At 37.9% G+C, this 22,138-nt stretch overlaps 1 pseudogene; it reads left to right on the top strand.

Annotated features, from left to right (window-relative positions):
* LOC102182028 overlaps nt 1–22,138 on the top strand; it is a 130,733-nt pseudogene that overhangs the window by 5,056 nt on the left and 103,539 nt on the right.

Here is a 22,138-nt window from a genome sequence, read left to right as displayed (position 1 = left end):
GACTGCTGCAGCATGCTAGGCTTCCCTGTCCTTTACTATCTTCCAGAGTTTGCTCAAACTCATGTCCATTGAATTGATGATGCCATCCAACAATCTCATCCCCTGTCACCACCTTTTCCTCCTACCCTCAATCTTTCCCAGCATCAAGGTCTTTTCCAGTGAGTCAGTTCTTTGCATCAGGTGGCCAAAGTATTGGACCTTTGGTTTCAGCATCAGTGCTTGCGACGAATATTCAAAGTTGATTTCCTTTAGGATTGACTGATTTGATCACCTTGCAACCCAAGGGACTTTCAAAAGTCCGCAGCACCACAGTTCGGAAGTGCCAGTCCTTCAGTGCTCAGCCTTCTTTATGGTGTATGTAAAAGTCTATAATTGTTACATCTTCTTGCTGTATTGACCATTTTATTTATATATAATATCCTTGTTAGTCTGTTCTAACCTTTGTGGATTTAAAGTCTACTTTTTTCTGCTTGCGTAAGTCTGCTTTTAACCCTTGTAGTATACTTTTTTTTAATTTCAGCTATTGTACTTTTCAACTCCATAATTTCTTTTTGGCTCCTTTATATAATATCTCTCTCTATTGTTACTCTCTTTTTGTTCATACATCATTTCTTATTTTGTTCATGTCTTACTTTAGCTCTTTAAGCATATTAAAGCGTTTTAGTCTAGTGAGTCTGATATCTGGATTTACTCAGGTATAATTTCTGTTGATTTGTTTTGTTCTTTTGTATGGGCTATACTTTCCTGTTTCTTTGTATGCCTTGTAATCTTTTTCCCCTGCTCAAAATTGGGTATTTGAATTTTATACTTTAGTAATTCTGGATATAAGTATTCTCCATCTTCCCTAGGGTTAGCAGATTTTGTTGTTGTTATTATTGTAGGGTATGTCTTTGCTGGGGAGTAGCCCAAGATGAAAGCTTAAGTTCTCATTGTCTTTTCTCAGCCTACATCTTTCCCTGGGCATTCACAGTTGGCTTTCTAAATTCCACCATATCTGTGATTGTTTTTGGATGTCCATAAAGATAGATGTGGTTCCTTTAAATGTCCTGGAAGCTGCTTTAGCTGGTGGAGATTAGAACAATGCAGCTAGCTTCTGTACCTGGAGGACAAGGTTTTTATTATCCACTGTGGCTTTAGCCATGCCAGAAATGTGGGTTGCTATCCCTGTTGCCACCTGACATAGGGGTGAATAGTTGGAATTCTATTGAGTTCTGAAATCAAATGATATCAACTGCAGTTTACCAGCCAAGCATTCCCTTAGCAGCCGCAAACTCTCAAGTGTACTCTGGAGTTCCATAACAGTCAGTTTAGACATTTATGACCCTGCAATTATTGTCTAGCTACACAGAGAGAGATTCTTGGCTATTCTTACCCTGCTGTATTCCCTGATATAACTCCAGGCTCTGTTTGCTTTGTTTCATTCCTTTTTCCTCTTTGTTCCTCACACTGAGTAACCTCATTTGACTTACGTGCCAGTTCACATCTGTTGGTGAGCCCTTCTAGTAAATTTTGTGTTACATTTCTTGTGTTTTTCAAGCCCAGAATTTCTATTTGGTTCTTTTTTATACTTTACTCTCTTTATAGTATTCTCTCTTTGATGAGACATCATGATTATTCTTTTAACATTTTTTAGACATAATTGTCCTTAATTCTTGGAAAATATTTATAATAGTTCATTTAAAGTCTTACTTAGTAAATCCAAGGTATGGGTTTCCAGATTGCTTTTCTTCTGTATAAAAACTGTCCTTTCCAGTTTCTTTGCATGTCTTATATTTTTGAGGTATGAAAACTGGACATTTTAGTAATATAACATGGGAACTCTGGAAATCAGATTCCCCTTCATCTTACTCCCAGGTTGTTGTTGATCCTGTTTGTTTAATGACTTATACACTGTAATTCTGTTCTGTAGTGTATATGTTCTTTGTGTAGCCTCTTAAGTCTCTGCTTTGTTAGTTGGTCAGCTAATTTTTGAACAAAGATTTTCTTAGTTATCTTGCCACAAAAGTTTCTCAGCGTTTGCTGAGGGACTCTGTGTGGATGTCGGGGCATACTTTCAATACTCAGGCAGAGAGTTTACAACTGTGTCTTATCTTTCATATCCTGCTGGTACAGAGACTCAAAGACAGAGGGAAATGAGAGATCAGGGCCTTCTTAGGTCTTTCCTAGGAATGTACAGTGCACTGTACACGTGAGTGACATTCTAGAGTCCTGAAATTGTGTCAGAGCTTTTCAAAGCTCTCTGTGGACATCTTATTCCCCAGTTTTTCCTTTATGCTAAGGGCTCCGATGGGAAAGTGAACAACATGAAGGAACAGATGGGTAATGTAAGCAGAGGGATGGAAACTCTTAAGTTTTAAAAGGGAATGCTTGAGGGGAGGAGGTAAATTTGGAGATTGGGATTGACATATACACACTACTATATGTAAATTAGATGACTAATAAGAACCTACTGAATAGCACAGGAACTCTGCTCAATACTTTATATGGTTGATAAAATCTAAAAAATAGTGGATATATGTATATGTATAGTTGATTCACTTTGCTGTATAGCAGAAACTAGCACAACATTGTTAATCAGCTATACTCCAATAAAAATTAATTTAAATAAATGAAATGTTAGAAATTTTAAAACTTCTGTAACAGAAATGAAGACTACCCTTGATGGGCTTATCAGCTGGACAGGAATGAGGAAAGAAACAGTGACTTAAAGATATGTTAACAGAAACTTCTTAGGCTGAAAAGAAGAGAAAAATAATGTTAGAACAGGATATCCAAAAAATATGAGAAAATTACAAAAGAGGTATCATATGTATAATGGAAATACCAAAAGGAAAAGAGAGAAAGGAATAGAAGAAATATTTAAGGTAAGCATGGCTTAGAATTTTCCAAAATTAGTGACAAACACCAAACCACAGATCCAACAACTCCGAGTACATGCTGCAGGAAAAATACCCGAAAGTCTACACCAAACTGCACAAACAAAGAAAAAGAAAAAAATTTTGAAGGAAAACATAAGGCAAAACTATTTCACTTGTTGAAGAACAAGGATAAGAGTTATATCAGGCCTTTGTTCAGAGTTATGCAAGCAAGAAGATAGTGGTGAAATATTTAAAGTGTTTGAAAAAAACCCATTGACCTATAATGCTGTATCGAGTGAAATTAACCTTCCAAAGGGAAGTAAAATAAAGACTTTCTCAGATAAAAATGGAGGGAATTTGTGGCTGGTAGACATACCTTGGAAGAAATATTAAAAAGAGTTGTTCAGAGAGAAGTAAAATGGTATGTGTCAGAAACTTGGGTCTGTATATAAAGGAATAGTTCAATAAATAATAAAGAAGATATTAGTTTGTTCAATAATAATGGAAAAAATATATTAAATGATTACAGTTAACACACAAATCAAATAAATGAGAACAGTCTTATAAGGAATTGGAGGAAAAATTGAGAATACTCTGTTATAAGGTATATGCAATAACCAAGAAACAGTACAGTGTTAATATATAAGTAAACATATTGAAAACTCTAGGGCAACTACTTTAAGTTTTTAAGAAGTTGATATTCTAATTATGGAATAGAAAATTATATAAAATTCTTAATTAAAACCAGAGAAGGAAGAAAGAGTAGAGGACAAAGAAACAAAGAACAAGGGCAGTGAGTAGAATAACAAATATGATACATCTTAATCTAGCTATCAAATCCCTTATGATTATACAGTGGAAGTGGGAAATAGATTTAAGGGCCTAGGTCTGATAGACAGAGTGCCTGATGAACTATGGACGGAGGTTTGTGACATTGTACAGGAGGCAGGGAGCAAGACCATCCCCAAGAAAAATAAATGCAAAAAAGCAAAATGGCTGTCTGAGGAGGCCTTACGAATAGCTGTGAAAAGAAGAGAAGTGAAAAGCAAAGGAGAAAAGGCAAGATATACCCATTTGAATGCAGAGTTCCAAAGGATAGCAAGGAGAGATAAGAAAGCCTTCCTCAGTGATCAGTGCAAAGAAATAGAGGAAAGCAACAGAATGGGAAAGACTAGAGATCTCTTCAAGAAAATTAAAGATACCAAGGGAACATTTCATGCAAAAATGGGCTCAATAAAGGACAGAAATGGTATGGACCTCACAGAAGCAGAAGATATTAAGAAGAGGTGGCAAGAATACACAGTAGAACTGTACAAAAAGATCTTCACAACCCAGATAATCATGATGGTGATGGTGATGGTGAATCAGATAAGCACTCAGCTAGAGCTAGATGTCCTGGAATGTGAAGTCAAGTAGGCCTTAGGAAGCATCACTATGAACAAAGCTAGTGGAGGTGGTGGAATTCCAGTTGAGCTATTTCAAATCCTAAAAGATGATGCAGTGAAAGTGCTGCACTCAATATGCCAGCAAATTTGGAAAACTCAGCAGTGGCCACAGGACTGGAAAAGGTCAATTTTCATTTCAATCCCTAAGAAACGCAATGCCAAAGAATGCTCCAACTACCACACAATTGTACTCATCTCACACGCTAGTAAAGTAATGCTCAAAATTCTCCAAGCCAGGCTTCAGCAATACATGAACTGTGAACTTCCAGATGTTCAAGCTGGTTTTAGAAAAGGCAGAGGAACCAGAGATCAGATTGCCAACGCCCGCTGGATCATTGCAAGAGAGTTCCAGAAAAACATCTATTTCTACTTTATTGACTATGCCAAAGCCTTTGACTGTGTGGATCACAATAAACTGGAAAATTCTTTTTTTTTTAATTTGTTTTAGAGAGAAGTCTATGTATTTTATTTTATTTTTTAAAATATAAATTCTGGAAGAGATGGGAATACCAGACCACCTGACCTGCCTCTTGAGAAATGTGTATGCAGGTTAGGAAGCAACAGTTAGAACAGGAATAAAACAACAGACTGGTTCCAAATAGGAAAAGGAGTATGTCAAGGCTATATATTGTCACCCTGCTTATTTAACTTCTGTGCGGAGTATATCATGAGAAACACTGGGCTAGAAGAAGCACAAGCTGGAAACAAGATTGCTGGGAGAAGTATCAATAAACTCAGATATGCAGATGACACCACCCTTATGGCAGAAAGTGAAGAAGAACTAAAAGCCTCTTGATGAAAGTGAAAGAGGAGAGTAAAAAAGTTGGCTTAAAGCTCAACGTTCAGAAAACTAAGATCATGGCATCTGGTTCTATCACTTTATGGCAAATAGATGGGAAAACAATGGAAACAGTGTCAGACTTTATTTTGGGGGCTCCAAAATCACTGCAGATGGTGACTGCAGCCATGAAATTAAAAGACGCTCCTTTGAAGAAAAGCTACGACCTACCTAGATAGCATATTAAAAACCAGAGACATTAGTTTGCCAGAAAGATCCGTCTCGTCAAGGCAATGTTTTTTCCAGTAGTCATGTATGGATGTGAGAGTTGGACTATAAAGAAAGCTGAGCGCTGAAGAATTGATGCTTTTGAACTGTGTTGTTGGAGAAGACTTTTCAGAGTCCATTGGACAGCAAGGAGATCCAACCAGTCCATCCTAAAGGAAATCCGTCCTGAGTGTTCATTGGAAGGACTGATGCTGAAGCTGAAGCTCCAATACTTTGGTCACCTGATGTGAAAAGCTGACTCATTTGAAAAAACCCTGATGCTGGGGAAGATTGAAGGCAGGAGAAGGGGATGACAGAGGATTAGATGGTTGGATGGCATCACCGACTCAGGGGAGATGAGTTTGAGTAAATTCCAGGAGTTGGTGATGGACAGGGAGGCCTATCATGCTTTGTGGTCCATGGGGTCATGAAGAGTCGGACATGACTGAGTGACTGAACGGAACTGAATTCAGCTATATTAATAATTACTTTAAATGTGAATGGTCAAAATTCTCCAATTAGGGACCTCCCTGGTGGTCTAGTGGTTAAGAATTTGTCTTGCAATGCAGAGGACTGGGTTCAGTCCCTGGTCATGGGATTAAAATCCCACATGCTGCAGAGCTACTGAGTCCAAGCACCACAACTAGAGAGTGTGTGTAGTGCAATGAAAGATCTGTGAAGTGCAAAAAGTTCCCCCCATGATGCAGCGAAGACCTTACACAGCCAAATAAATAATAAAATAAATAACTATTCAAAAAGGAAATAAAGCCTTTAGCTCAGAAGAAAAAGTTCACCAATTAAACGACAGACTGCCCTGATGCTGGGAAAGATTCAGGGCAGGAGAAGAAGGGGGCGACAGAGGATAAGATGGCTGGATGGTCGACTCAGTGGACATAAGTTTGAGCAAACTCGGGAAGATAGTGAAGGATAGGGAAGCCTGCTGTGCTGCAATCCATGGAGTCACAAAGAGTTGGTCACGACTGAGCGACTGAACAACAGACCACTAGGGAAGTCCCTGCTTAGTTCTTTTTAAATAATATTTGCTTCTCATTATGTTCAAATTTTTCTTTATATCTTTGTGCTTATTCATAATATTTATAATAACTATCTAAAAGTTCTGGTTTAGTAGTTTATAATCTATCATTGTTGGGTCCTTTTCTGTTGATTGATTTTTTCCTGGTTATGGTTTATATTTTCCTGATCTCTTCACATTGTTACAGGAAAGAAATGGGGCCAGAGAGGATAGCCATGTCTCAGCTCTCAGAAAATGGAGGCATAGTGTTATAAAGTATTTACATTTAGTAAGGAGACATAATAATATATAAAGGCCTTTCACAGTAAGTTAAGTATGCATATTGTGAACTCCATAGCAACCATTACAAATTTTTTTTAAAATGACAGCTAATAAACCAATGGTGCAGATAAAATGGATTAAATAGGATGGCCATCAAATGTAGGTTCTTGGTTTAGCTCAGGAAAGAATTCAAGAGTGAGCATAGCAAAGTGAAAGGTTTATTCAGGGATATATACACTCTATAAATAGAGTATGGGCCATCTCAGAAGGTGAGAGAGGCGTCAGGGTATGGGGTTGTCAGTTTTTATAGGGGTAGGTAGGTAATTTCATTGGCTAATGAATGGGAGGAGTATTCCAGCTATTTTGGTGAAGGGATGGGCATTTTCTTTTTTTTTTTTTTTTAGTTTTTATTTTATTGTTTAAATTAAATTAATTTATTAATTTTAATTGGAGGCTAATTACTTTACAATATTATAGTGGGTTTTGCCATACATTGACATGAATCAGCCATGGGTGTACATGTGTTCCCCATCCTGAATACCCCGCCCACGTTCCTCCACATCCCATCCCTCAGGGTCTTCCCAGTGCACCACCCCTGAGCACCCTGTCTCATGTATTGAACCTGGACTGGCAATCTGTTTCACATTTGATAATATACATGTTTCAATGCTATTCTCTCAAATCATCCCACCCTCACCTTTTCCCACAGATTCCAAAAGACTGTTCTTTATATCTCTGTCTTTTTGGCTGTCTCGCATATAGGGTCATTGTTACCATCTTTCTAAATTCCATATATATGCATTAGTGTACTGTATTGGTGTTTTTCTTTCTGACTTACTTCACTCTGTATAATAAGCTCCAGTTTCATCCACCTCATTAGAACTGATCCAAATGCATTCTTTTTAATGAGAGAGTAATATTCCATTGTATATATGTACCACAGCTTTCTTATCGATTCGTCTGCTGATGGACATCTAGGTTGCTTCCATGTCCTGGCTATTATAAACAATACTGCGATGAACATTGGGGTACCTGTGTCTCTTTCAATTCTGGTTTTCTCAGTGTGTATGCCCATCAGTGGGATTCCTGAGTCATATGGCAGTTCTGTTTCCAGTTTTTTAAGGAATCTCCACATTGTTCTCCATAGTGGCTGTACTAGTTTGCATTCCCACAAACAGTGTAAGAGGCTTCCCTTTTCTCCACACCCTTTCCAGCATTCATTGTTTGTAGACTTTTGGATAGCAGCCATTCTGACTGGCGTGAGATGGTACCTCATTGTGGTTTTGATTTGCATTTCTCTGATAATGAGTGATGTTGAGCATCTTTGCATGTGTTTGTTAAACATCTGTATGTCTTCTTTGGAGAAATGTCTGTTTAGTTCTTCAGCCCATTTTTTGATTGGGTCATATATTTTTCTGGAATTGAGCTGCAGGAGCTGCTTGTATATTTTTGAGATTAATTCCTTGTCAGTTGCTTCGTTTGCTATTATTTTCTCCCATTCTGAAGGCTGTCTTTTCACCTTGCGTATGGTTTCCTTCGTTGTGCAAAAGCTTTTAAGTTTAATTAGGTCCCATTTGTTGATTTTTGCTTTATTTCCATTACTCTGGGAGGTGGGTCATAGAGCATCCTGCTGTGATTTATGTCAGAGAGTGTTCTGCCTATGTTTTCCTCTAGGAGTTTTATAGTTTCTGGTCTTATGTTTAAATCTTTAATCCATCTTGAGTTTATTTTTGTGTTGGTGTTAGAAAGTGTTCTAGTTTCATTCTTTTACAAGTGGTTGACCAGTTTCCCCAGCATTGCTTGTTAGAGAGATTGTCTTTTCTCCATTGTATATTTTTGCCTCCTTTGTCAAAGATAAGGTGTCCATAGGTGTGTGGATTTATCTCTGGGCTTTCTATTTTGTTCCATTGATCTATATTTCTGTCTTTGTGCCTGTACCATACTGTCTTGATGACTGTAGCTTTGTAGTATAGTCTGAAGTCAGGCAGGTTGATTCCTCCAGGTCCATTCTTCTTTCTCAAGATTGCTTTGGCTCTTTGAGGTTTTTTGTATTTCCATACAAATTGTGAAATTATTTGTTCTAGTTCTCTAAAAAATACCGTTGATAGCTTGATAGGGATTGCATTGAATCTGTAGATTGCTTTGGGTAGTATACTCATTTTCACTATATTGATTCTTCTGATCCACGAACATGATATATTTCTACATCTATTTGTGTCATCTTTGATTACTTTCATCAGTGTTTTACAGTTTTCTGAATATAGGTCTTTTGTTTCTTTAGATAGATTTATTCCTAAGTGTTTTATTCTTTTCGTTGCAATGGTGAATGGAATTGTTTCCTTAATTTCTCTTCCTGTTTTCTCATTGTTAGTGTATAGGAATGCAAGGGATTTCTGTGTGTTGATTTTATATCCTGCAACTTTACTATATTCATTGATTAGCTTATATTCATTGATTAGCTCTAGTAATTTTCTGGTGGAGTCTTTAGGGTTTTCTGTGTAGAGAATCATGTCATCTGCAAACAGTGAGAGTTTTACTTCTTCTTTTCCAATCTGAATTCCTTTTGTTTCTTTTTTTCTCTGATGGCTGTGGCTAAAACTTCCAAAACTATGTTGAATAGTAGTGGTGAGAGTGGGCACCCTTGTCTTGTTCCTGACTTTAGGGGAAATGCTTTTAATTTTTCACCATCGAGGATAATGTTTGCTGTGGGTTTGTCATATATGGCTTTTATTATGTTGAGGTATGTTCCCTCTATGCCTGCTTTCTGGAGGGTTTTTTTTTTATTATTATAAATGGATGTTGAAATTTGTCAAAGGCTTTCTCTGCATCCATTGAGATAATCATATGGTTTTTATCTTTCAATTTGTTAAGGTGGTGTATCATGTTGATTGATTTGTGGATATTAAAGAATCCTTGCATCCCTGGGATAAAGCCCACTTGGTCATGATGTATGATCTTTTTAATATGTTGTTGGCTTCTGTTTGCTAGAATTTTGTTAAGGATTTCTGCATCTATGTTCATCAGTGATATTGGCCTGTAGTTTTCTTTTTTTGTGGCAAGGGATGGGCATTTTCAGGATTTGGACCACCACCCACTTTTTGACTTTTATAGTTGGCCTTGGGACTGTCATGGCACCTATGGGTATGTCATTTAGCTTGCTGATGTGTTATCATAATGAGGTGTGCACTGAGGCTCAAGATCTAGTGGATGTGGACTTGGACCTTTTTGGCTCTAATCAGTTCATGTCATGTTCTCAGGCTGCATTATTCTTCTAAAGGTTGTGCCTGGTCCACTTCTGTCTGAACAGGTCTGGTAGTTTTTTACTGAGTGCCAGGATTATGAATTTTACCTTGAATTTTGTGATATTCTTTATAGAGTGTTTTTATTCTAGCAAGCATTTAAATACAGGTCAGTTTTATCCCTTTGAAGCTTGCTTTTATTTTTTGTTAAGGTGAATCTAGAGTGGTCTGTATTCTGTGGATTAACTCCTCCTGCAAGACCCATTTTTTTGGGGATTTCTAGTGAGTGCTCTGAATATTGAGCAAAGTTTCCCATTTTGATAGTGGGAAGTCAAATGATTTCCTGCCTTATATGAATGATGAGAATTGTTTAGATCTAAAATTCTTGATTATTATTTTTCCTCTACAGTATTTATTTGTCTAGTTTTTTGGATTTTTGCCTAATGCAAGTATAGAATAGTATTATAGCCAAAGAATAGAGGAGACCCATTTTTAGATTTCAGGACCTTTTTTTTGTGTGTGTGTTTCCCTATTCTTTGATACTTTTGCAGTTTCTTACTGCCTTGGCATCCTCAGCAGTGATGTTAAGAATTTGTCTCCAGGCAGAAATATGGGGCTATCATAAGGTTCTCATTGTCTCTTTTACTGTTCTTAAGGATTAATCCTGCTCTGCTCTGCTTTTTGTCCAATTTGATTTATTTTGTCCAGTTTTCTAGCTGCTCGTGGTGAAAGAGAACAGTCTTGTAGCATTTAATATTTGTGGGGAGAAGCAGAAGTCAGAATATTATTATTTTGATTTTCTAAGTCTAGTAAAATGAGTTATTATGAGTTTCTTTAAAAATATCTTTCTGAAAACATTTATTTTCCTGTTCCAAATAGAATTTATTCATTTTTTAGCCCTATTTCAAGCATGCCAAAAATTGAAGGAATTTTTCCTCAGAACTTTTGTTGTTCTAGTGTCCAGTGTAACTAATGGACAGACTGATACCAGTCTGATTCTCCCTTCTTTGTAGAATACCTGTTTTGTTTTGTTTTGTTTTTCTCTCTTGCAAGGTCTTACCTTTATCCTTGGGCTAAGATTTCACAATGGTACTTTGGGAGATTTTTGTTTGTTAGTTTCATTTTCTCAGGTTGACACTTGGTGAGTGCATTCAATACAAGAGATTGTGTTTTTCTTTAGTTCTGGAAAACTGTATTTCTCATAATTTCTTCTATTTTCTCTCTTCTTTCTTTCTGGAGCTTACATTACCTGGATGGGGGATCTCCTGCATTGATCCTGTTTTTCTCATATTTTTCATTTCTTTGCCTGTTTTTTATACTTCTTAGAACTGGCAATTTTACTTTGAATTTAATTTTTTGACAGTCATTTTGAACTTCTAAAATCTTTTTTATTTTTATGATCATTGTTCTTTTTACAAAATGTTTTGCATTTGTGTTTTGGATGTATTGTCTATCAACTTAAATATCTCTTAAGTGTTATTTATCAGTTTTAAGGAAAGTTTTATCTGTTCCCATTATTATGTGTTTATCCAGGAACCCTTTTTCTCCATTTTTGTATTATCATGGATTCTGATGTTGGAGGGTTTCATTATATACTTGGTGAATTTTTAAAAAATCATTTGTTCATATCAGAGAGGGTTGGTATCAGTGAGGTTAAGTTGAAGGAGAAAACTTAAAACCTCTGAAAATACTGAAAATGTAAGCAGAATGTTTATCTTGGTTGAATTTGGGTTAGCTGTTGGGGAGGCTGCTAATCATACTGTAGGAAACATCAAAATGCCAGTGTATCTGGTTTTTTTCATGGGGATACTTAATTCCTTATAGAACAACACTGTGACTTTTTAAAACAGCTTTGTTGAGGAGCTATTTGCATACCATAAAATTCATTTATTTTAAGTATACAGTTAAATGGCTTTTGTAAAATTTAGGTTGAGTGCAGAGCTTACCTCTAGTATTTTCCTTCTTTTACGAGTGTAGCCTCCAAGTCAGTTTACATTAATTGCTATCCAGTGCCTTCAAATAATTGTTTTATTGATTCTGTTCATATTTTATATTTGCTTTTTGTGGGAAAGTTACATCACTGTAAGCTACTTTATCATGGCCAAAACCAGAAGCCCCAAATCTATTGAACTTTTAGTTCAATTTTTATGTATTTCAGTTTGGATAGTGTTTGTCACCTTCTTGCAGTTTTATCATATTTCAAGTCCCTATTCCATTTCTTCAGATACATTAAATATATTCTTTCATATTACATGTCATATAATTCTAACATCTGAATTTTTAAATTTTTTTGGAGTGTTTCTGCCTTTTTTTTTCCTCTTGAGAGCTATTAATATTTGCTTTCCTTGGACTTCTTTTTGTGGAAATTATTCTTTGAAATCTGCTTGAAAGTGAGTTCCTCTAGAAACAATTTTCATTTGCATTAATAAGCTACCTTGCAGTACTACCAATGATTTATTAATCTTATCCGTTGTTTTCAATTCCAGGATTTATTTTAGAGCATTTCTGTGGCTCAGTGGTAAAGAATTTGCCTACCAATGCAGGAAGTACGTGTTTGATTCCTGGGTCAGGAAGGTCCCCTAGAGAAGGAAACGGCAACTCACTCCAGTATTCTTGTCTGGGAAATCTCATGGACAGAGGAACCTGATGGGCTACGTCCAGGAGGTCACAAAGAGCTGAATATGACTTAGCAACTGAGCACTGCATGTGCAGTAAAACTGTTTATGATGGAAGTGTTCTATATCTGCAGTATCCAACATGGTAGTTATTAGCCATATCTGGCTACTGAGCATTTGAAATGTAATTTAATTAGTATGATTGAGGGACTGAATTTTAAATTTTATTTAATTTTAATAAATTTACAGTCTAATAACCACATGTAGCCAGTAGTTACTGTGTTGGAGGATAGTTTTAGAAAGTCATTGCCCCAGCACCCCCATTCCCACTATTTCCAGATGATTTCAATTTTGTGTAAAGTATTGAGGTCTGATAGTATGCTCTGGTCTGTTCTTTGTTGTTGTTTAGTCACTAAGTCGTGTCTGACTCTTTCACAGCCCCATGGACTGTCGCCCACCAGGCTCCTCTGTCCATAGAATTTCCCAAGCAAAAAATTGAGATTTTTTTTTTTTCTACTCCAGAGTGACTCTACTGGAGTGAGTTGCCCTTTCCTTCTCCAGGGGATCTTCCTGACAGGAATCGAACCCACAAGTTGCAGTCTGTTCTTTACTGGATCATTTCCTTTTATCAGTAATTTCATGTGATCTCTTTTTCTTTCTCCTTTAACTTTTTCCCTCTCGGGTGTGTGGAAGTGTTTTCTTCCAGGCTCACATCATTGCACAGGTTTTTCCCTACAGAGGAGGATGTAATTGGGCCTGCTAAGGCCCTGCTGCTTCTTCAGCACACATACAAACTGGCTCTGACAACTCTTTCCAGGGGAGTCCTGCCAGGTAAGCAACATGCATGGATTCCCTTTGTGAACATTTGCTTTAGAGCTGCTTTTCTTGTCTTTAGAACTTGGAATTTTTTTCCTGTAGGACTTGAGAAATACAGAGGAAGAAACTACTTTTTGCCTTTTTCATGTGGCTATGAGGTGTTCTGAGAACTCTGGACCTTTCATGGGAATTTAGGAGATAAAAACCAGAAACACTTCATGTTCTAAGAAACTGATAACTGATATCTGATTTTAGGAAGTAGAAGAGAAACTGAACAGTTATGCTTGGGTGGATTTGGTATAATAGGCAGATGACTTTCAAAACTTTGTGAGAAATAGCATATTTCCTACCATCAGTAAACAAAGATGTCACAGTCATCAGTGATTGCAGCCCTCCAACATGAGCCAGTGAGACCTGAGGAAACTCAGGATTTGAAAACTAGGATACTGGCCTTAGATAAATGAGGTACATATCAAAGGAATGATTTAGTGAGCCCAGACTCTTGCATCTTCCCATACATAGAAAAGTGCTAAATTCCTTAACTCAAGATACCTATTTTTCCTTTACTTAAAGTAATTTTTTTTGACATGCATGTCCTGTTGCAAAACTGCTATATAACCTGGCTCCCCTTCCTCTCCTCCTTGGAGGGGTTCTCTTGGGGTTACTTGGAAGTGCTGCCTCCCGGGCTTTAAGTCCTAAAACTTTGAATAGAACATAACTCTCAACTTCTAGATTGTAAATATTTTAAAAAGTCTACATTGCTTTATCAAATATAGCTTTTATTGGTGTCTCATTCTTGTATTATCTTGAATTATAACCTGCCTAGATCTCCTGATTCATGCTTATTCTCCCCATACTGCCTTATGATGTATGGCAAAACCAATACAATATTGTAAAGTAATTAACCTCCAATTAAAATAAATAAATTTATATTTAAATATTAAAAAAGATTGTTTAAATTTAAATGTAAATTTTTTGTTAAATAAACATAAAATTCAGTTCCTCAAAAAAAAAAAGTATGTTCCTACTAATAAGGTGGTCCATGGGAACTCATTTCAGTGTCTTCTATGGGGTAAACCCCTTATCTTAACCAAACATAGTTATAAAAATAATCTGATCATTTCTGAAGCATGTATTTAGAGATAAAATATGAAGGGAAACAACTTAAGACTGGTTGTATTTGGATAGTGGGAATAGAGTGGGTGAATGATCTCTTTATTGACCTCAGTGATCACCCTTTGCATCCTTTATCAGGAATAATCATTGTTCTTCTTGCTTCTAGAAACCAAGTATCCTTCTACCCTGAGTGTTGGTGATTGCTTCAGGCTGGGCCAGACAGCCCTCAGCATCAGTGACCTTCACCATTCAATGCTTTGGATGCAACAAGCGCTAAAGCAACTGAATGCAGGGGAGCATAGCACTATCTCCAAGGTTCAAGTCCTGGACCATCTCAGTGATATCAGCTTCTGGCTTGGGAACCTGTACAAGGCCGTGGACTTCACCCATCAGCTGCTTTCTCTTGGTAATACCCTTGGGAGCTAGGAAAACAAGTAATTTGCTCCATGTTGACCTGCTCCTTCATCCTACTTACCAACTTACCCACCTCCCCTCGCCTTAGGTGGAATATTCCATAGAGTTCTTGTGACTCAATTGTGTTAGTCAGGGAAGACTACACTATGGTAACAAATAAACTCATGAATCTTTAAGACAAGAAAGGTATGAAATTTTACTTTTCATCCATGCAGAGTCCTCCTGCAGGTTGGGTGGCTTTTCTAAATGTTGACTCAAGAATTTAGATTTTTTTCTAGGGAATTTCCTGGCAGTCTAGTGGTTAGAATGCTGCACTTCCACTGCAGGGGGCCTGAATTCAATGCCTGGTGGGGGGACTAAGATCCCGCAAGTTGTGTGGCATGGCCCCCCAAAAAAGAAATTGAGATTTTTTTTTTTTCTACTCCAGAGTGACTCTGCTGTTTTGGAGTCCCTTCATGCTAGCTGTGTGAAGGATTTCGTGATACATGTTATAGGCTAGGCCTATAAGTGGCATCCATCACTTCTGTCCACATTCTCTTGTCAGAGCTATCATGGCCCCCGTTTCATTTCAAGGGAGGCTTGGAAAATACAAAGTTTCTCTGTTTCCAGGAGCATGAAGTAGGTTGATGAACAACTAGTTAGCCTTCATATGGTAGTGGAAATTCACTAAGGAGCTCTGTGTAACAGTGAAAATGTCTATTCTTTAAGTTAAGGAATTTAGTGCTTTTCTGTGAATGGAGAAATGGGAGTCTAGGCCCACTGAAATCATTCCTTTGATAGGCACATCAGTTATCTAGGCCAATGTTTCCTCATGCCAAGTTTCTTCAGGCTATAGCATGGAGGGTGAGTGCAGTCTAATGGTTGCTGATGGCTGGTATTCCTTGTTTCCATTGTGAACTCCCTCAGGGCTCACCGTCCATGGTGACTACAATCACTGATGACTGCAAAATCCTTTGTTTACTGACACAGCAGTCAATATTTTATTTCTCAGGCATAATCAGTCTTTAAGAGGGCTCACAACTGAGGCATTCTCTGTTCTGATAAATCTGTTCTGACATTCTCTTCTTCCCTTCTACAAGTTCCATAGTAGCCTGTAATTCCCTTCACCGTAGAAGTTTAGAAGTTTATTATGTTTTAATAGTTCATTTATATCTATATTGCTTTTATTAAATTGTTTTCCCCAGTAAGCTGTCAGCAGAAAAAAAATGGCACAACCTAAAGGACTTCCTCATGATAATACAGTGGCTAAGATTCCAAACTCCCAATTCCGGGGGCCTGGGTTCGATCCCTGATCAAGGAACTAGATCCCACATGGCACATCTAAAGATCCTGCCTGTCTCTGTGAAGACTGAAGATACTGCCTACTTAAATTAAGACCCATTGCAGCCAAATAGATTAAAAAAATTTTTTTTAATGTACAACCTAAAAATTGAGAGTTTTATTGGGCATACATTATTATGACTTCAGGCCTGGGAGACAGCATCTCAGATAGTGCTGAGAAAACTGTTATGAGGAGGAGAAGGGGGAGCCAGTATATATAGGAGTTTTTGCAACTGTTAACTACCAGTTGGCACTTGCTGTGTACACTTCCTGTCTACCTCTACAAGGATTAAATCACACATGCTGCTGCAGCTGCTGACCTTCAACATCTGCTGAAGGGAGTTCAGGAAGGAGATCAGGAAAGAGGCATTCCGTGCTCTGAAAAAATTGGCAGAATGGGTCTTCAAATAGTTACATATTTTCAGGAACTGATTCTGTGAGCTCAGTTGTTGCATCTTCTCATGTCTAGAAAAGCACCACATTTCTTTATGATGATGTCTGCTCCCAAATCACTATATGCTGACCTTCCCCCTACCTCTTTGGAGCAGTTTCTCAGAGCTATCTGAAATGCTGTCTCCCAGACTATAGTCCTCATTTTGCTCCAGATAAAACTTAACTCACAACTCTCACGTTGGTGCATTTTTTAAGTCAGCAAAACAAAGGTCAAGTAGTTGAAACATCAAAAGATTATTGTTAAGCAAAGAAAACCAGGTATCTCAAGTTAAGGATTTTAGCACTTTCCTGAATATTGGAAGATGCAAGAGTCTGGGCTCACTGAAATCATTCCTTGATATGAACCTCAGCTATATGGGGCCAGTATCCTGTGTTTTCTCATCATGACTTTCCCCAAGCTACACCCTCAGGGATAGCTGCAATCTGATGATTCCTAAATGGCAGGTAATCTGTTTCCATCCTGGGTGCCCTCAGGGCTCATCTTTTGGGTGGGTATAATGTAATGTCTTGATGGCTACAATATCCTTTGTTTACCAATGACAAGCAAATTTTATTTCTAAAGCAAAGACTTTAGAAATAATAGTTTTTCTTTTTTTTCCAGTTTTGCATTTTCAAACTCAAGGGTAGTGCTAAACACTTCATTTGATCTGTATTGAGTGAATGTGATATTGTGACTTATAATAAGTACTATGTATTTGGGTTTCTCCCTCCCTGTTCCTGGCACAAAGCTCTGAAAATCAAATTTCCTGAGTGATGAGAGGCATAAAGGTGTCTTTGTTTTGTTAATGAGGTGACTTTTGGAAAACTTTCAGGTGACTTAAAGATGAGAGCTGCTTGCCAGGGGAACAAGCCCTGTGATTTGAATGTTGAAACTTTTCTGACCTCCAGGAAAGAGGAGAGGGACTAGAGGTTAAATTGACCAACAATAGCCAATGATTTAATCAAACCTGCCTATATAATGACACCTCCATAACAACCCAAAGGACAGGGCACAGGGAGCTTGCAGACTGGTGAACATGTGGAGATGCTGAGAGAGTGGCAAGACCAAAGAGCGTGGAAGTTCTACACCCCTCGCCACATACTTTGCCTTATGCATATCTTTTATCTGTTCGTAAGTTGTAAATTGGTAATCTACTTGGTAACATGTTTCTCTGAGTTCTTTGGGCTGCTCTAACAAATTAAGCAAACCTGTGGAGAGGGTCATTGGAACCTCCAATCCACAGCCAGTAGTCAGAAGCACCAACAGTGGAGGTAATGAATAGATTCAGGGGACTAGATCTGGTAGACAGAGTGCCTGAACAACTATGGACGGAGGTTCATAACATTGTACAGGAGGTAGTGACTAGAACTATCTCAAAGAAAAAGAAACGCAAGAAGGTAAAGTGGTTGAAGAGGCTTTACAAATAGCTGAGAAAAGAGGAGAAGTGAAAGGCAAAGGAGAAAGGAAAGATATATCCAACTAAGTGCAGAGTTCTGGAGAATAGCAGGGAGAGGTAAGAAAGCCTTCTTAAGTGAACAGTGCAAAGAAATAGAGGAAAACAACAGAAAGGGAAAGACTAGAATTGTGGATACCAAGGGAACATTTCATGCAAAGACAGGCACAATAAAGGACAGAATTGGTATGGACCTAAAAGAAGCAGAATATAAGAAGAGGTGATAAGAATACACAGAACTGTACAAAAAAGGTCCTAATGACCAGAATAACCAAGATGGTGTGATCACTCACCTAGAGCCAGACATCTTGGAGTATGAAGTCAAGTGGGCCTTAGGAAGCATAACTACGAACAAAGCTAGTGGAGGTGATGGAATTCCAGCTGAATTGTTTTAAATCCTAAAAGATGATGCTGTTAAAGTGCTGAACTCAGTACACCAGCAAATTTGGAAAACCCATCTGTGGTCACAGGACTGGAAAAGGTCAGTTTTCATTCCAGGCCTAAAGAAGGGCAGTGCCAAAGAATGTTCAAACTACTGTACAGTTACACTCATTTCACATGCTATCAAGGTAATGATCAAAATCCTTCAAGCTAGGCTTTAGCAGTAAGTGAATTGAGAACTTCCAGATGTGCAAACTGGATTTAGAAACGGCAGAGGAACCAAAGCTCAAATTACCAGCATCTGTTGGATCGTAGAAGAAACAAGGGGATTCCAGAAAAAACATGTACTTCTGCTTCATTGACTATGCTAAAGCCTTTGACTGTGTGGATCACAAGAAACTGGACAAAATTCTTCTGGAGATGGGCATACCAGATCAGCTTACCTGTCTCCTGAGAAACCTGTATGCAGGTTAAAAAACAACAGTTAGAACCGGGCATGGAAAAATGGACTGCTTCACAATTGGCAAAGGAGTATGACAAGGCTCTGTATTGTCACCCTGATTATTTAACTTCTATGCAGAGTACATCATGCGAAAGGCCTGACTGGATGAATTGCAAGCTGGAGTCACTACTGCCGGGAGAAATATCAACAACCTCAGATATGCACATGATAATACTCTAATTGCAGAAAGTGAAGAAGAACTAAAGAGCCTCTTGAGAGTGAAAGAGGAGGGTGAAAAAACTGGCTTATAACTCAGCTTTCAAAAAGCAGATCATGATATTCAGTCCCATCATTTCATGGCAAATAGATGGGGGAAAAGTGGAAACAGTGACAGATTTTATATTTTGGGACTCCAAAATCACTGCAGACGGTGACTGCAGCCATGAAATTAAAAGACACTTGGAAAGCTCCTTGGAAGAAAAGCTGTGACAAACCTAGACAGTGTATTAAAAAGCAGAGACATCACTTTGCTAACAAAGGTCCGTATAGTCAAAGCTGTGGTTTTTCCAGTAGTCATGTACAGATGTGAAAGTTGGACCATAAAGAGGGCTGAGCGCCAAAGAATTGATGCTTTTGAATTGTGGTGCTGGAGAAGACTCTTGAGAGTTCCTTGGACTGCAAGAGGTTCAAACCAGTCAATCCTAAAGGAAATCAACCTTGAATATTCATTGAAAGGACTGATGCTAAAACTGAAACTCCAATACTTTGGCTACCTGATGTGAAGAGCTGACTCGTTGGAAAAGACACTGATGTTGGGAAAAGATTAAGGGCAGGAGGAGAAGGGGGCAACAGAGGATGAGATTATTGGATGGCATCACCGACTCAATGGACATGAGTTTGAGCAAACTCTAGGAGATAGTGAAGGACAGGGAAGCTTGACATGCTACTGTCCATGGGGTTGCAAAGAGTCAGACATGACTCAGCAATTGAACAGCAGTTGGCCACTGAAGTAGAGGTAGGGGTAGGAGACCGTGTTGTGGGACTGAACCCTTAGCTTATGGGATCTGACCCTATCTTTAGATGGATAGTGCCAGAATTGAGTTAAATAGTAGAACACCCAGCAGCTGTCAGAGAATTGCTTGGTCATGTCGGAAAATTCACAAATTAGAGTCAGTGTCAGAATCTTAACAAATAATTGGAATTATTGGAGGAAGAAAAGATTAACTGAAGAATTAGAGGAATTGATTATTTTTGTTCTCTGTGGCCCTTAGAGTTAGCCCTAGATCATATGAGAATATGCAGCCAGATACTCTTGGGTTCTGTTTGAAGAGAAACTCGAGATAATTGCCAAAAAGTGGAAGGAGCTCCTTGACAGGTGGTGTATCCCCTTTGTTTCCAGGGAGATATCTTGGCATAAAGACTACCAACAGGTGGGAATATTGCAGAGTCGTTTTACTGTTACTAAATTCAGCAAACTTACAGAAGTCTGTTAAATGCTACATGCTGTACTGGGCAAAAGACTTAAATATGTGTGGCCTATTCCCAGAATATCTTAAGGTAGTTTGGGGATGGTAGTGGGAGATTAGACATGTTAACAGATAAAGTCAATAGATTGTAGAAAATAACACGATGACTGATCACAGCACTGTGAGAGCTTAGTGAAAAATATTTCAATTCTGGATTCATAACTAGCCTAGGATGACCAAAGGGCTATATCTAATTTGACTGTAATTTGTTTTCTTTTGAAAAGGGCATTTATATTATCATACCACACCTGATTTATATTAATAAGCTTGGTAAGATTTCACACTCTAGACTGTGCTGCTGTGACTCAGGTTCGTAAAATCTTTCTTTTGTTGACATTATTGCCAGAACTCTTTCATTGACTGGCTAACATGGGAGTGTCCTTCATGACTGTTACATGAGATAAGCCTTGTACATTTTTTTGAGTATTTTTGGTAAGAGCCACAGAGTTAGATATCTGGGTTCTAGTTCTGATTTGCTTATTTTTTCTATGTGATCTTGACCCAGGTTCCTTGTTTATTCTGTGTCTTGGTATTCTTACCTGAGGAATGGGGACCAAAATCCTTCTTTCTTGGATATTGTGAGGGCCCATGAGATGATGATGCTTGTGGAAGTTATCTGGAACTCTAGTCTACATTCTAACTGTATATGTATATAACAGCACATGATATATAACATTGGAATGAAAATGCATTAGGAAGCAGATGTGCGCAGCATAAAACTGAGTTGTGAGTGTGAAGCAGGACCACTGGTTGCCTGTCTGTACTAGGTCCCTTGGAACTGGTGAGTGAGGCACAGTGGGGTGGATTTTCTCCATACCAGTTTTTATTTCTCTCTTAACTCTAATTCTGGACAGTGTTCAAATTCCATACTGGTTTATCAGCGTCGTTTGAAGTAGAAGAATTGCAGAGCTTCTCTGAATGATCTCCCTGATTATTAACTATTTGCTTTCCTTTGTCCAGACTCCTCTCATAAACAAGCCCAGTTGAATCTGCCATACTTTGTGAAGTACTTGGAGGAAAAAAGGCCAGGAAACCTTGGGAATAAAGAATCAGAGACCAAGCAGGAGACACTGAACAGTTCTTCTCAGGATACTCTTGATTATAAGCAAACCCTCGAGAGCTATGAAAGCCTCTGCCGCGGATAGGGTATCAAACTCATAAGATGGGAAAGGGAGATATTGGGATTATAAGGGGTGCTTAGGTTACTTTGAGACCTTTAGATCACCTGGCCATATGAATACTGGGGACTTTTTGACTTTGGAAGGCCAGATTTAGTTGAGAAGATGTTTTAGTTCTTGAACCTGCCCCTTGAGTGCACCACTGGGTCTTTTTCTTATAATTATATCAAACACTTATTTTAATTGATAGCTAATTAGATGTTAGGCATTAAGACTATTATGAATATTATTTTTTATCATATGCATGTGGAAGAAATTAAGCAAAAATGAATAATATATGGCCCTGTTATAGAAATATGTAGTGTATTAAAGGAAAATTTAAAATATAAATAAGTAGTTTTAGTACAGTAGTGGTATGTGTAAGATTTGGTAGCAACATACAACAAAAGGTTATTAACTCTAGGACAAAAAGTGGTAAGGTTCACAGGTAAAGGACTCCTAAACTAGATTACCAGGTGAACAATGTAATAAAAGAAGTTTTAGGCTGAGACTATACCATGAACAAGTGTACAGTGAGAAAAATTATCCTATGTTTTGGAAATAGTAAACATTTTTTATATTAG

The sequence above is a fragment of the Capra hircus genome, chromosome 7, assembly GCF_001704415.2.
Source record: "Capra hircus breed San Clemente chromosome 7, ASM170441v1, whole genome shotgun sequence".
NCBI classification, from domain to species: Eukaryota; Metazoa; Chordata; class Mammalia; order Artiodactyla; family Bovidae; genus Capra; species Capra hircus.
The sequence above is the reverse complement of the archived record's forward strand: the minus strand, read 5'-3'. Positions and strand labels throughout refer to the sequence as shown.